This window comes from Chiloscyllium plagiosum, chromosome 4 (assembly GCF_004010195.1).
Source record: "Chiloscyllium plagiosum isolate BGI_BamShark_2017 chromosome 4, ASM401019v2, whole genome shotgun sequence".
In the NCBI taxonomy this organism is placed as follows: Eukaryota; Metazoa; Chordata; class Chondrichthyes; order Orectolobiformes; family Hemiscylliidae; genus Chiloscyllium; species Chiloscyllium plagiosum.
In genome coordinates this window covers 40,120,565-40,135,347 of record NC_057713.1, presented here as the reverse complement: position 1 = coordinate 40,135,347, position 14,783 = coordinate 40,120,565, and the positions used below count along the sequence as shown (strand labels likewise).

The following is a 14,783-nucleotide window of genomic DNA, read 5'->3' as shown; positions in this document are numbered from 1 at the left end:
CATTTTGAAAGCTGCCAGCCTGGTCTTAAGTAGTCACCCAGTTCAGTGCAGGATCCATGCTCTGACCAATTATGCCACAATTTTAATAAGCTTTTGTACTCTACAAGGGTAAGTGCCACCATTTTCTTTCTGCCTCACGGTCACTCTAACTCTGCTACTGCACCGAGCTTCTACTAAGACTCATGGTCTACCACTCTCAACATTGTGTGCAGTTCAGCTCAGTTGGCTGGATTGTTGGTTTACAGAGCAGTATGATGCCAACAGTGTAGGTTCAATTCCCATCACCAGTTTGAGGTTACCATGAAGGACTCTCCTTCTCAACCTCTTCCCTCGCCTGAGGTTTGGTGGCCCTCAGGTTAAATCATCACTCTCAAATGAGAGTAACATATAAAGTATAAGGTGAGACTATGGCAACACAACAATTGTGTGCAGAATCTTCCCTCAATGGCTCTTATCCACCCCATTTCCTCAAACCATTAATCCTTCCTGCCTTTTGCACCTCGAATTCACTCACTTGGGACACCTCACCTCCTTTTCTGACTGAGGACAGACCAGCTCCCTGACTGGCAATAATCCTCCTTGATTGGACTAAGGACTACTACGCTTAGACTTTCAGACATAGCCATTGGTAGAAGCACATAAGACCATAAGACGTCAGAGCAGAAGTAGACCATTCAGCCCATAATCCTCAACTGTAGTTTCCAGCCTTTTTCCTTGATTCCCTGTGTCTCTACGATCTGAGAGAAAAAAAATCCTCATCATTTCTGTTTTAAAAAGGTAGTACCTTGTTCTGAGGTTATCCTCATTGTTCCTAGACTCTCCTAATGGAGGAAACAAGCTCTCCACATCTGCCCTGTCAAGTCTCCTAAGACTCTTTAAGCATCTGCCCAAGGCCCCAGACAAACCTTCCAGGTGAGGCAGCCATTTCTCTGCACTTCATTCAATCTAGTCTACTATATTTGCTGCTCACACTATAGTCTCCTCCACGATGGAAGACAAAGCACAGACTAGGTTTGCCAATCACCTATGCTTGTTCTGTAAATATGACCCCAAGGTTCCACTTGCTTGCCACTTCAACACATAATGCCAACATTTCTGTCTCAGGCATGCTACAGTGCTTCACTGAGACTTAATGAAAACTGGAGGAACACCAATTCATCTTCCTAGCTACCTTGTAGTCTTCAGGATGCAACATTAAGTTCAACAAATTAAAAATATGAATACCTTTGTCCATATTGGTTATCTACTGCCATATTCCTAGGTTCTGTTTTGTATAGGTGGCTTCTTGTACAGTCAATCTATTTTCAATGATTTACATTTCTTGTTAGCCCTCTTCCCAGTATATCTCTTTCTTTTGGCTTCTCATCAGTAATTTCTTTATTTGCCTCTCTCTTTTTCTCTCAGTCTCGTTCTCTCTTTGGGCACCAACTACTCGATTCACAAACACCCCACTTCATCATCAGCATAAATACCACCCCTACCCAGCTATTTTCAGTTCTCTAATGCTTTCTGTTTTTGATTCAGGTTTCCAATATCCACAGTTCTATTTTTATTCCTCTACAAATCAAGCATCATTCAACAAGGTTGCCTTTCATTCCTTGAAACTCTAATGAATACAGCCCTAATCCACTCAACCTCTCCTTATAAAGCAACCTCTCCAAATCCAGGATCAGTCTAATAAACCTTCTATGGACTACCTCCAATATCAGTATATCCTTCCTCCAATGAGGGGACCAAAACTGTTCACAGCATTCCAGCTGTGGGTTCTGATTAGTACCTTGTATAGTTTGATCAAGACATCCTTATTTTTATATTCCATTCCCTTTGAAATAAAGGCCAACATTCCATTTATCTTCCCTGTTACCTGCTGAACATAGATTCTAAATGTTTGTGATTTATACACGAGGACTACTAAAGCCATCCGTTTTGCATATTTCTCAATTTAAATATTGTTCAGCACCTCTATTCTTCCTGACAAAATGTATCATCTCACATTTTCCCACATTATATTCCATCCAAAAAAAATTTCTGCACTTGCTTAACCTGCCTATATCCCTTTGCAGACTTGATGACATCCTCACTAGTTGCCCTCCCTCCAATTTTTGTATCATCAGCAAAGTGTAGAGTTTCTGCCTGCAAGCTGCTGCCACCTACTGTAGATGTAGCGTTAAGGTATCTCAGATTCACAGAGCAACATATTCACCCCTTTGACTGTCCATTACTGGCAAACATTACAAACTTTCTGTCTGCGCTAATAGGCAAAGCAGACATGCTGTGAGCATCCAAGTAATTTGCAAATTGAGCGAGTGCTAAGAAAACAAGCTAAGAGCCCAAAAATGCATCCTATTCCGATGAAAAGATGCATGCCTGTTCGATAGTGCAGCAATGAAGTGCTGATCTGTATCATTCCTTTGTCTGATGTGTGCCATGCTGATGCTGGTGCTTTGCCAATAATAATCTCTGTGGATGGAGAGTGCAAGTGTTCATTGCCCTTAGATGTTGAGGAATGCTGGCCAAGACAGATTTCTGGAGAAGATGCCAGTGAACTCCAGCCGCCAGGTAACCATTCTGACTCTCAAGTCATGAGTTGTTGTCATCTAGTTTTTCATGCATACCTGGAAAAATAGCAATCTGTGTATAAATGAGGTTAGAAATAATAAGATGTTAATGTATAAATTGGCAGCTTGCTGATCACTAGCAATATTGTCATCTAACCCTTGAAACCTTAAGCCGAATATTAGACATTTGTCTCTCAACAGAGAGAAAATCATTTCTCATTCTTGCCAATTTTTACCAACTGTTGCACCATTGCCCATATCATTCAGAGGCTTCAAAAATTCAGTCCATAGATATATTCAATAAATCAAGAGTTAACATTTGGAGTCTAGTGACTCTTCATCAGATCAGCAGTTCTGATGAAGAGTAACCTGACTCAAAAAGTTAATTCTGCTTTCTTCCTATGAATGCTACCAGACCTGCTGAGTCTCTCCAGCAATTTGTTTAATTATTAGGACATTGACTTGGAGAGTTATTTGAAGCCATATGAGAAAGTTACAAATCTACGTGCCATAAGTCTCCAGCTCACACAAATGAATCAAACTCAGAAATCATTCATTAATGGGCAGCACGGTGGCTCAGTGGTTAGCACTGCTACCTCACAGCGCCAGGAACCCAGGTTCGATTTCAGCCTCGGGTGACTGTCTGGGTGGAGTTTGCACATTCTCGCCGTGTCTGCGTGGGTTTCCTCCAGGTGCCCCGGTTTCCTCCCACAGTCCAAAAATGTGCAGGTCAGGTGAATTGGCCATGCTAAATTGCCCATTGTGATAGGTGCATTAACAGGGGAATGGGTCTGGGTGAGTTACTCTTCGGAGGGTCGGTGTGGACTTGTTGGGCCGAAAGGGACTGTTTCTGCACTGTAGGGAATCTAATCTAAAAAAGTGCCCTGACACTGAGTTCTAATTTTCCAGTGTCAGTGTCAGACATATAATATTGTTTAAAAGCCGAAAGAACGATGGATGCTGTAAATCAGAAATATAAACAGAAATGGCTGGAAAATCTTAGCAGTTAACATTTCTTCATGATGCTACCGGATGTGCTGAGCTTTTCCAGCCATTTTTGTTTTCGATACAATCTTGTCTACTTGATCCACATTAGGACTTTCTTATCCCTTTCTGTCTCTAAAATAGGTAGTTGCTGGTTGATCACAATCCATGACTTTTATATAAGCTATGGTATATATGCAGTAGAACAGAAGGCATAATAAATGTTCACACATGCTGTATAATCCTTAAAATACGGCAGTGGTAAATATTCATTAAAACTCACCTCAGCAAATTGCTTTAGTTCAAGCTCCCACAATGACACTATAAAGCTCTTAATTATTAGTTATACAATTGTGGTTCTCAGGTGTGGTCCATGGATTATGTTGAGGCTCCTCAAGATTTGGTTGAACAATGCCAAGATTGAGGCCTTCTGAGAGAACAGATAGAAGCCTCACACCCACTATTTGCATGACACTACTCAATTTGACTGGTTCCATTGTGTGCTGCATGTGATCTTAAAAAAAAGGTCTGTGGGGTCTTCTAGGCAAACTAAATGATCTGTTGTTGAAAAAGTGCCCCAAAATATGATGTGAAGACCTCAGTTTACTGAGCCAAAATTAAAGTTGAACTTCTGTTAAAGTTTTTCTTGTTCTTATTTAAAGGTTCAGCATGCCTTAAAGAAAGAAAAATCCTACATATTTACATGGCATCTTTCACACTTATTGGACATCTCCAAGCACTTTACAGTCAATTTAGTACTTCTGAAATATAGTCATTGCTGTAATGGAGGGCACATGCACACAATCAAACTGTGTACAGCAAACTCTCACAAACACCAATGCCATAAAAAAAATCAGACAATGTGCTTTTCAAAGGTTGATCTACAAATGAATATTGATCAGAGCACCAGAAATAACTCCCCTGCTTACTTGTATACGTTTTAAAATTTAATTTTTGTTGGTCACTTAATTACTAATTTTAAGAATTCAATATTTTGGAAATCATTCTGTAACCTAGGCAGATCCATATTTTTCCATGCTGTTTCTGAGTCAGTTCAGCAATATGTGTCAATGAACGCATACCATTGCAGCTCATGAGTCAGTGTCAGAATACCATTGAACAATCAGTCTTTCTACCTTCAAAAAGAGTTTTTTTTACACAGGAGACTCTAGTACCAACATGCCAAATTATAACTAAAACTCAAAATATTCTGCCAAAAAAACAATGGTGAAAATACCAACAAATGGTGAAACAACAAATACAATGGCATTGTTGTTAAGAAACTGTAAGGTAGTCAACCAGTTTGAAATCAACACTTTATACCATTTTACTATCAAATCTAATCACTACAAATGTGGTGCAGTGTAACCACTTCCACTATCGAGAGTAGCCAGACCTAATCATATCATTTTTAATAACTTTGACTATCTTTCCCATTTGGTGAAAAGTAAATCAATTTTCTCAAGTCAAAAACTTGTATGATCATAGTGTTATTCGGGCCCTGATCTTGTGTTACAAAACCAACCTTCCTTATGGTATCACACTGATCTGCCCTTATACCATCTGCTACAAGATAATACTGGGCCAAAGTATACTGCAAAAATAGTGGTGAAGCTTTCTGTATCTTATCGGCACATTGAATATAATCCAATTTGCAGTTGCTGGTTCAGTCACTGTGCCGTTTGCTGTTAGTTCTTTAATCTGATTGATTAGGGAGTGACAATATTTGAATGACACATGTGGTCTGCTCCACACTGGGGAGACGAAACGGAGGCTGAGCAACCACTTTGTAGAAACCTATGTTCTGTCTGCAAAAATGAGTTTCTGGTTGCCTACCATTTCAATACACCACCCTGTTCCCTGGCCAACATTTCTGTCTCAGGCTTGCTACGGTGTTCCAGTGAAGCTCAGCACAAGCTGGAAGAACAACACCTAATTTTCTACTTGGGAACCTGCAGCCTTCGGGATTCAATATTGAGTTCAATAATTTTAGGGCCTGAGCACATTTTCCCCATGTTCTTACCTCAACCCCCAAAACACGACTTTGCCACACATGGGCTGCCGTCACAGACAACCAATAGTCAGCCACAGCCAGTCCCCATTAGCAGCTATTAATTCTCCCAGACTGACCTTTAGCCATGCCTTTTTCTGCCCAACTGTTTTTCTTTCTCCCTGGACTCCATTTCCACCTACCATTTACTCCTCTCCCTCAATTCTGCCCCAAGTTCAGAAAAAGGGTCAATGGATCCTAAATGAGAACTCTTTCTCTCCACAGATGCTACCAGACCTGCTGAGTTTTTCCAGCAATTTCTGTCTTTGAACACATTTGTTTGCACTGTTCACATTGGATACAGATGCCCTAAAGGGGATACTGTGTCATTTATATCACATGCTGCACTTCCTTAGCCTTTTGAAGAAGTACAGGCATTGTTATGTTTTCTTGACTGTAGCGTCAACATGGATAGACCACGATAGGTTGTTCGTGATATTTACTACTTGGAAATTGAAGCTCTCGACCACCTCCACTGTCAGCACCATTGATAGGGCCGTGTCCTCTATTCCACTTACTGAATTTGATGACCAGCTGTTTCATTTTGTCAACATTGAGGGAGAGATTGTTGTCTTTACACCATGCCACTAAGCTCTCTATCTCTTTCATGTAGTCTGTCTCGTTGTTGTTTAAGATCCGAGCCACTGCAGTGGTGCAAGCAATTAATTTGTAAATGAAGTTACAGCAGAATTTGGCCATACATTTGTGAGTGTATATGGAGTATAGTAAGAGGCAGAGTATGCAGCCTTGTGAGGCACTGGTGTTGAACATTATTGTGGAGGTGGTGTTGTCACCTACATTACTGATTGCAGTCTGTGGGTCAGGAAATCGAGGATCAAGTTACATGGGGGGAGCGGAGTCTGAGGTCTTGAGGTTTGGAGATGAGTATTTTGGAATTATGATGGTGAAGGCTGAGCTAAGGTCAATAAATAGAAGTCTGATGCAGGTGTCCTAGTTACCCAGATGTTACAGGAATGAGTGTAGGGCCAGGGAGCTGGCAACTGCCATGGACCTGTCGTGGCAAATTGTAGTGGATCAAGGCAATCTGGGAGGCTGCAGTTATACCATACTAATGCCATTTACAAGTTCGCTGATGACACCACCATAGTCAGCTGAATCTCAGATGGCGGCGAAACACACTACAGACAGAAAATGGAAGACCTTGAAAAATGGTGCACCGAGAACAATCTAGCTCTCAATGCCAGCAAGACCAAGGAACTCATTATTGACTTTCGGCAGGATGTTACTCATGCTCCCCTACACATTAACAGCAGAGGTGGAACGAGTGGAGAGTGTCAAGCTCCTGGGAGTGGTCATCTACAACAAGCTTTTTTGGACTCTGCATTTGTATGCACTGGATAAAAAGGCCCAACATCTCTTCTTCCTGAGGCAGCTGCGGAAATTTGGCATGACGGCGAATACCCTTGCCAACTTTTATAGGTGCACCATCAACAGCATTCTGTCTAGATGTATCGCTACCTGGTATGGCAACTGTATCATTCAAGGTCAGAGACAGAGAGTGGTGAACTTGGCACGGACAATCACAAAGGCCAACCTTCCATCTATAGAATCCATCTAACAGGCCCGTTGTCAAGGAAAGGCCGCCAGCATTCATGAAGATCCATCCATCCCATCCTGGCATTGTTTTTCTACATCCTCTACCATCGGGGAGAAGGTACAGAAGCCTGAGCACACGCACCAGCCAGTTTCATAACAGTTTCTACTCTACTGTTGTAAGAATACTGAATGGACTCACAAACTCTTAACATTTGCTTGTACATGTATTTTTGCTGCTGTTTACCTATTATTTACTTATCTACGCGACTTAACTATGTGATTTGCCTGTATTGCTCACAAGACAAAGCTTTTCACTGTGCCATGGCATACGTGACAATAAATTTAATTTAATTCAATACAATTCAAGCCAGTGGGGAACCTCATATTGTAGTAGGGAGACATTAAAGATGTCTGCAAATACGTCTATCAGCTGGCCCACCAGGACTCCAGACAGACCAGTCGCTTCCCGTGAATTCACTCACGAGAAGGCCAATCTAACATCTAAGGCAGTGCCTGTGGATACAATTGCAACCGAGGCTGTTGGGGCAAGTTACATTGCTTCACTGACCTTCTGTTCAAAATGAGCATAGAATGCATTGAGCTCATTGGAGAGCATTGCAACAGTGAACATGCGTTTGTGTGGTTAGTCTGGGAGTCTAGTTTAGTCTGGTGTTGTCTCTTAGCTTCCCTGATGGCTTTGTAAACATCATACCTAGATCTCCTGTATAGGTCAGGGTCACCCAACTTGGGAGCGTCAGACCTGGACTTCAGTACGGAGTGGATCTTGTGGTTCATCCATGGTTTCCGATTGGGGAACACTCAGATTCTTTGGCAAGCAGTCCTCTACCCATTTACTGATGAAGTCTGTGATGGTAGTGGCAGACTCATTTAATTTGGCCTCTGAGTTCCTGAATGTGGACCAGTCCATCAACTCCAAGCAGTCATGTCAGAGCTCATCCATTACCTCAGAACATCACTGTACATTTTCTACATCAGATCCTTATGCTTCAGTTTCTGCTTGTAAGCTAGGAGAAGGAGCACAGCCTTATGGTATGATTTACCAAAATAAAGGCGAAGAATGGAGAGGTAGGCATCTTTGATGGTTGGCCCGCTGGTGGGACAGGAGACATGTCAATGATATTTTGGTAGTACATTCTTGAACTTGGCCGGTTGAAGTCACTGGCTATGATGAACAAGGCCACAGGGTATTCCATTTCAAGGCTATTTATAGCGGTGCATATTTAATCAAGTACGCTCTTCACTTCCTCATGGAGTAGGACGTAAACTGCTGTCACGATAGCAGAAGCAAACTCCTGCGCAGGTAGTAGGGATGGCTCTTCACTGATATTGTAGGCCTGCAGAGCAGTAAAAACTTACTAGGATCGTGATTTCCGAGCACCAAGAGGTGTTGATCGAAAGGCAGATTCCTCTGCCCTTTGCCTTGCCCAAGGATGTTGTGTAGTCCTTCCATGGATTGAGGAGCCTTCAGGTTGTAAAGCAGGAATGAGCTATATCTCACAGAGTACACAGCAACCTCTTAATTCCCTTTGCTAAGTGATTAGATTAGAATAGATTCCCTACAGTGTGGAAACAGGCCCTTCGGTCCAACCAGTCCACACTGACCCCTCCGAAGAGTAACCCACCCAGACCTATTTCCCTCTGACTAATGCACCTAGCACTATGGGCAATTTAGTATGGCCAATTCACCTGACCTGCACATCTTTGGACTGTGGGAGGAAACCGGAGCACCCGGAGGAAACCCATGCAGACACGGGGAGAATGTGCAAACTCCACACAGACAGTCGCCCGAGGCTGGAATCAAACCTGGGACCCTGGTGCTGTGAGGCAGTACTGCTAACCACTGAGCCACCATGCCGCCCAGGTGAGTCGAGCTTTAAAATTTGTCTAGCTTGTTTTCAATAGCTTGGACGTTTGCCAGGAGAATGCTGCGGGTGTCATCAACAGTACTATTACCCAGCACATTTTCAGTGGTTACTCGTTCACTAAGCCTTGGTTTGGATTCCACCAGGGCCACTCAGCTCCTGACCTCATTACAGACTCAGTCCAAAGATAAACAAAACAGCTGAACTGCAGTTGTCAATGACAATGACTACTCTTGACATCAAGGATATATTTAACTGATTGTGGCATCAAAGAGCATGGCAAAACTGGATTCAATGGGAATCATAGGGAAACTCTCTAATTGTTGGAGTTGTACCTAAAACAAAAGATCTTTGGAGGCCAATCATCTCACTCACAGGTTATTTCTGTAGGAGTTCCTCAGGATGGTGTCATAAGCCTAACCATCAGAACTAAGCTCAGAAATGGAGATGTTCAGTGATAACTGCACAACACTCAGCACCATTCACAATTTGTTGACTACTTCAGTATCTGACATCTATTTACAGCAAGACATGAACAACATTCCAGTTTTATGATTTGGAGATGCCGGTGTTGGACTGGGGTGTACCAAGTTAAAAATCACACAACACCAAGTTATAGTCCAACAGGTTTAATTGAAAGCACACTAGCCTTCGGAGCATCGCTCCTTCATCAGGTGATAGCGACACTCCGAAAGCTAGTGTGCTTCCGATTAAACCTGTTGGACTATAACTTGGTGTTGTGTGATTTTTAACTAATTCCAGTTTTAGGTCACTAAGTCACAAGTAACATTCACATCACACAAATTTCAGGCAATGATCATCTCCATCAACAGACTAACCACCCATTGCCCCTTGACGTTCAATAAACTCCCATGCTAAATCTACTATTATCACCAACAGTGTTAACAGTAATCAAAAACTGAACTGAATCAGTCATATAAATGCTGTGGTTACAACAGCAGATCAAAGACTAGAAATTCTAAGCCAGTAACTCACCTCCTGGCTCCACCAACTACAAGTCATGATCTAGAGTGTGACTGAGTACTTTACAATTGCCTGGATGAGTGTAGCACTAATAACATTCATAATACTTGATACCATTCAGGACAACTCAGCCCATTTAATTGTCACTCCATCCACCACTGACAGCATCAGCAGTGTGTACTATCTACAACATGCAGTGTAGTATCTCACCAAGATGCTTTCAACAGCATTTTCTATACGCATAGGGAAATTTGAACAGAAGGTGCACTCAACAAATGGAGGGTGAGGCTAGGGTTTAGGAGTCATTAAGTGTGTTGCGGCTCTATGCTTGGGGAATATAAGGTGGGATATGAGATGTGGATAAATGAGAATTTGGAGGAAGAATGTTGGTGATATTATAGGAAGACAAGATCAGTTTGAAAGTACTTGCATGTTGTCCTGGATGGAGCCAAAGATACATTACTAAGCCCTAAATGCTGTCTAGTTCCAAAGAAATCATGTGGCAGGTCAGGAAATTGGAAAAGATTAAAATGGGTGGCTTATTCAATAGCTATTGTGAAAGTCAAATTGATCTTCATAGAAATGAGTTTTGAATGTACAATCTGACACAAAAGAATACTTACAATGTATAATTTCTTCTTTTACTAATTTTATAACAGCCAATGCTAAACTTTGAGTATTATCTATCTTATATTGAACCTAATTACTTTGTTGTCAATATTTACTGATTTTCTCCCACACATATCAATTATTTCACTTTGTTGTCAATATTTATTTATTGTTCTCCTACTTATATCAATTATTTTCTACTTAATTTTCTGAAATTACCAGATTTGATTTAAATACTCAGAACTAAATGTTATAAACCTGTTTACTGTACTTTACTAAGCTGATGGACTTCTGTAAGTTCTTACCAATATATTACTGCATAGGCGAAGGAATATTGAAAACTGCTGTAATTTGTAGTTTGTTTTCATTTGCAATATATTTCTACAATTCTTGATTAAGTTTTTTTTCTATGGCAGATGTTAAAGTGTTTGGTTGTCAATAACAAAAATAGAGGGATAGCCAAAAGAATTTTTGTCCCTGTGATGGTTGATCATTTGCTGCTACCTGTCATGGCTTTGGCATATAGTATTGCTTCCTGGTCACAGCCAAAATGAGGATGCTTATGTTCATGAAGCTGTTTGGATGAAGAGGAGATGGAAATGGAGCAAACAATAATGGAGCACCAAAACACATCTGAAACAAATTATTCATGTAATACTTGACTGTTAAAGAGGGCTTTAATGTTTCAACCAATTGATAATGTATAATGTAGTGAGGGAATATTAATAAATGAGAGGATTAACTCTAGTGGTAGAAATACCTTGCAGCCAGGAAGTGTGTAGGGGTTAATATGTTAATGTAATTTGTATATGGAATGTGGGTTTATACTAGTTAAAATTAATTCTGGGTCAGGTGGACAAAACAGGTGACAAGGAAGGAAATTTAACATCTTTAACTAAAAAAATGTTGTTAATCGCATTGGAAAGTCTGCTGCACTTTATGCAAATTCTTTCCCAGTTGCAATGTAAAACTAATGTGTACACACATGATTGGTAAATATTCAGCACCTGTTCATTTTCCTGTTGGTAGAATATGCTTTCCAGTACAATATTTTTAAGGGACATATTAGAACATGTTATGGCTTGTTTCTATAACATGCTGTGACATGACAGGGACAGGACATAAGTTAAGTCCAGCGTGGTCTGTCCTTTTTAATGTGTCCCAGGATAGTTGTTGAGTGGGGGTGGTTACTTTGTGAATCTATTTGGTAATGACACTCAAGAAAAACGACACCAGAAAAATTAAAGGATTGTACTAGGAAATTCATTGTCAATTTTAATTTTGATCCATTGTCATTTAATAAGCCAAAATGTTTGGTGACCTACACTTTCCAAGAAGGCACTGTAATAGAAACTCTGTTGCTCTGTGCTAGAGACCTTGAAGAGTTTAATGTCAGTATTCATTGAGCAGCAGCTACAATTTCTCATGGGTGAATACAACTTTTGGTTCAATGTACGTATAGGTGTTGGGATGTTATGTTGCAGCTGTACAAGATATTGGTGAGGCTCCTTTTGGAATACTGCGTACAATTCTGGTTGCCCTCCTATACGAAGAATGTTGTTCAACTAGAAAGGGTGCAGAAAAAAATGACAAGGATGTTGCTTGGACTGGAAGGTTTGAGTTATAAGGAGAGACTGGATAGGCTGGGATGTTTTTCTCTGGAACATCAGAGGCTGAAGACTGACCTTATAGAGGTTTATAAAAATTACCATATATACTCACATATAGGTAGAGTTTTGAAGACCTTTTCTTTTAAGGCTGAAATTAGAGGGTCGACTTATACACGAGGTATTGTTTTCAAGGGCATGAAATTCATATTTGGCGTGAGTCAAAAATGGAGAAACAAGAGCCAAATCTCTTTCTAAAATAAGAAACAAAAGGAAAAATAATTATGGCTACTATTTATTAAATACTTATCTACAGAATAACTGTCTCCATTCTGCCTGCTGTGGTAGAACAGTAGTCGTATTTCAGTTAACAGTACCATAAAGTGCATGTAAGTCTACATATATGTAGAAAAGTTAATAGGTATACTAACAGGTGGTCAGGCCATCTACCGACGCTATTTGTACAACACACAATTCACAAAATACACCAGAGGAGCAGTAAAAACAAAAAAAAAGCTTGATAGTATTTTATTAAGAAAAAAAGACCGCATGAAACTTAATAATACACGATAAACACTTTACATTAAAAAACTGATATTCACAGCAAAAAACTCTTCTCACTGTATATCATAAATATTATGGGATAGCTGCTTCAAAGAAAACTTACCGGTACATGCAAAACTCCATTAGAATCCTTCAAATTCACTGCCCTCATCAGTTGGACCACTGAATAATTCATTCTAGTCATCTGGGTCAAGCATATCATCGTATGGATCATCTTCAACTGCACTCTCAAAGGTGATCATCAATTGATTTGCCATCATTTCCATCTAACCACAAATAGTCATCCTCTGTACCACCTAAAGCATCAGAAATTTCACAATTTTTTAAGGCTTTCACAATTTAATTTTACATTTCCTTCCAGGACTCAACAATCCACTCACATACAATTGCAAGTAATGGAGCATGTATGTTGCCACCTTTTGTGAAGCGATTTTCCCCTTCTAGCATCTATGTGTCTCATTTCTTCCGTACTAAGTCCTTAAAGGGTTTATTTATGCTAATATCCAGTGGCTGCACCATGCTTGTAAGGCCCCCATGAATCATTGCAGTCTTGTTGGTTCAAACATCAGTGATAACACTTTTCACTCTATGTGATCTGAACATATCCCAAACCAGTAAGCTTTTTCCCTTTCTAAGTCTACCTGGTCGCATATTCCAGACCACCCTAATCCAAGTCGTGCAGCCACCTTCATCCATCTATCCTTTTTCATGGATAAGGACAACAACGCCTTTTGGAAATTTCTGTTTGGGCAACAGTATTTTCCACTTAAAAATCACCATAGGCTTTAACTTTGTTCCTTCTGCCATACAACCAAGTACCACAGCGAATCAACTCTTTTCATGGCCATTAGTCTTAACTAAAATTGCCTTTACTCCAATCTTATCCACAGTTCTGTTCCCTGGCATAACAAAGTTCATTGGGGTGCCGTCCATATTGCTGATGCATGACAGCCTGTACCCATTTTTATTCCAGCTTCTAATTACAAAGCAATGGAACCCCAAGGGATCTCTATACTGCTGACAGTGAAGAGATGGTGATATGGTTCTGAGTCAGGATGGTATGTAGTTTGGAGGACAGCTTACAGGGGTTCCCATCTATCTGCTGTCCTTGTTCTTCTTGGTGGAAAAAGGCTGCACATTTGAAAGGTGGTATATTGAAGCCTTAGCGAGTCGCTGCAGTGCATTTTGTAGAAGTACACACTGCTGCCACTAATGGTGGAGGGAGAGAGTTTTGAAAATGATGGTTGGGATGCCAACCACGTAGACTGCCTTGTCTTGGGTGCTGTTAAGTGAGAGTATTGTCAGAACTGAACTCATCCAGTCAAGTAGGAAGAGCATTTCATCACACTCCTGATTTATAGATGGAGATATGCTTTGGGGAAGGAGGTGATGAATTATTTGCCACAGGATCCCTAACCTCTGACCTTCTCTTATGGCCACAATATTTAAGCGGCTGATCCTGTTCAGTTTCTGGTCAATGGTAACCCCCATGGTAATAGCAATAAATTACCATCACTAGTTAGATTCCCTCTTGTTGGAAAAATGGTCATTGCTTGACACTTGTGACATGAATTCTAGCAGAATAGGTCTGGTGTGATTTGCCTAACAATTGTTTTTAAAATAAGGAAATATCCATCATGTTATTACAGTAAAAACAATTTTTGCAAGGTTTGTAGCTCAAGTTGAGGTTTAGGGTGTAGGTTTGCTCGCTGAGCTGTAGGTTTGATATCCAGACATTTCATTACCTGGTTAGGTAACATCATCAGTGGCAACCTCCAAGTGAAGCGAAGCTGTTGTCTCCTGCTTTCTGTTTATAGGTTTGTCCTGGATGGGGTTCCTGGTAATGTCATTTCCTGTTCATTTTCTGAGGGGTTGATAGATGGTATCTAGATTAATGTGTTTGTTTATGGCATTGTGTTTGGAGTGCCAGGCCTCTAGGAATTCTCTGGCATGTCTTTGCTTAGCCTGTCCCAGGATAGATGTGTTC

General features: G+C 40.7%; 1 long non-coding RNA gene across 1 annotated transcript; it reads right to left on the bottom strand.

Moving 5' to 3' along the window:
- Positions 1-1,799: 1,799 nt before the first annotated feature.
- Positions 1,800-14,485, bottom strand: LOC122548981. Its single transcript, XR_006311376.1, has 3 exons — positions 12,900-14,485; positions 12,348-12,486; positions 1,800-2,615 (listed from the first exon to the last, which is right to left on the bottom strand). It is a non-coding gene; the product is annotated as an uncharacterized LOC122548981 (long non-coding RNA).
- Between the last annotated feature and the right edge of the window lie 298 nt (positions 14,486-14,783).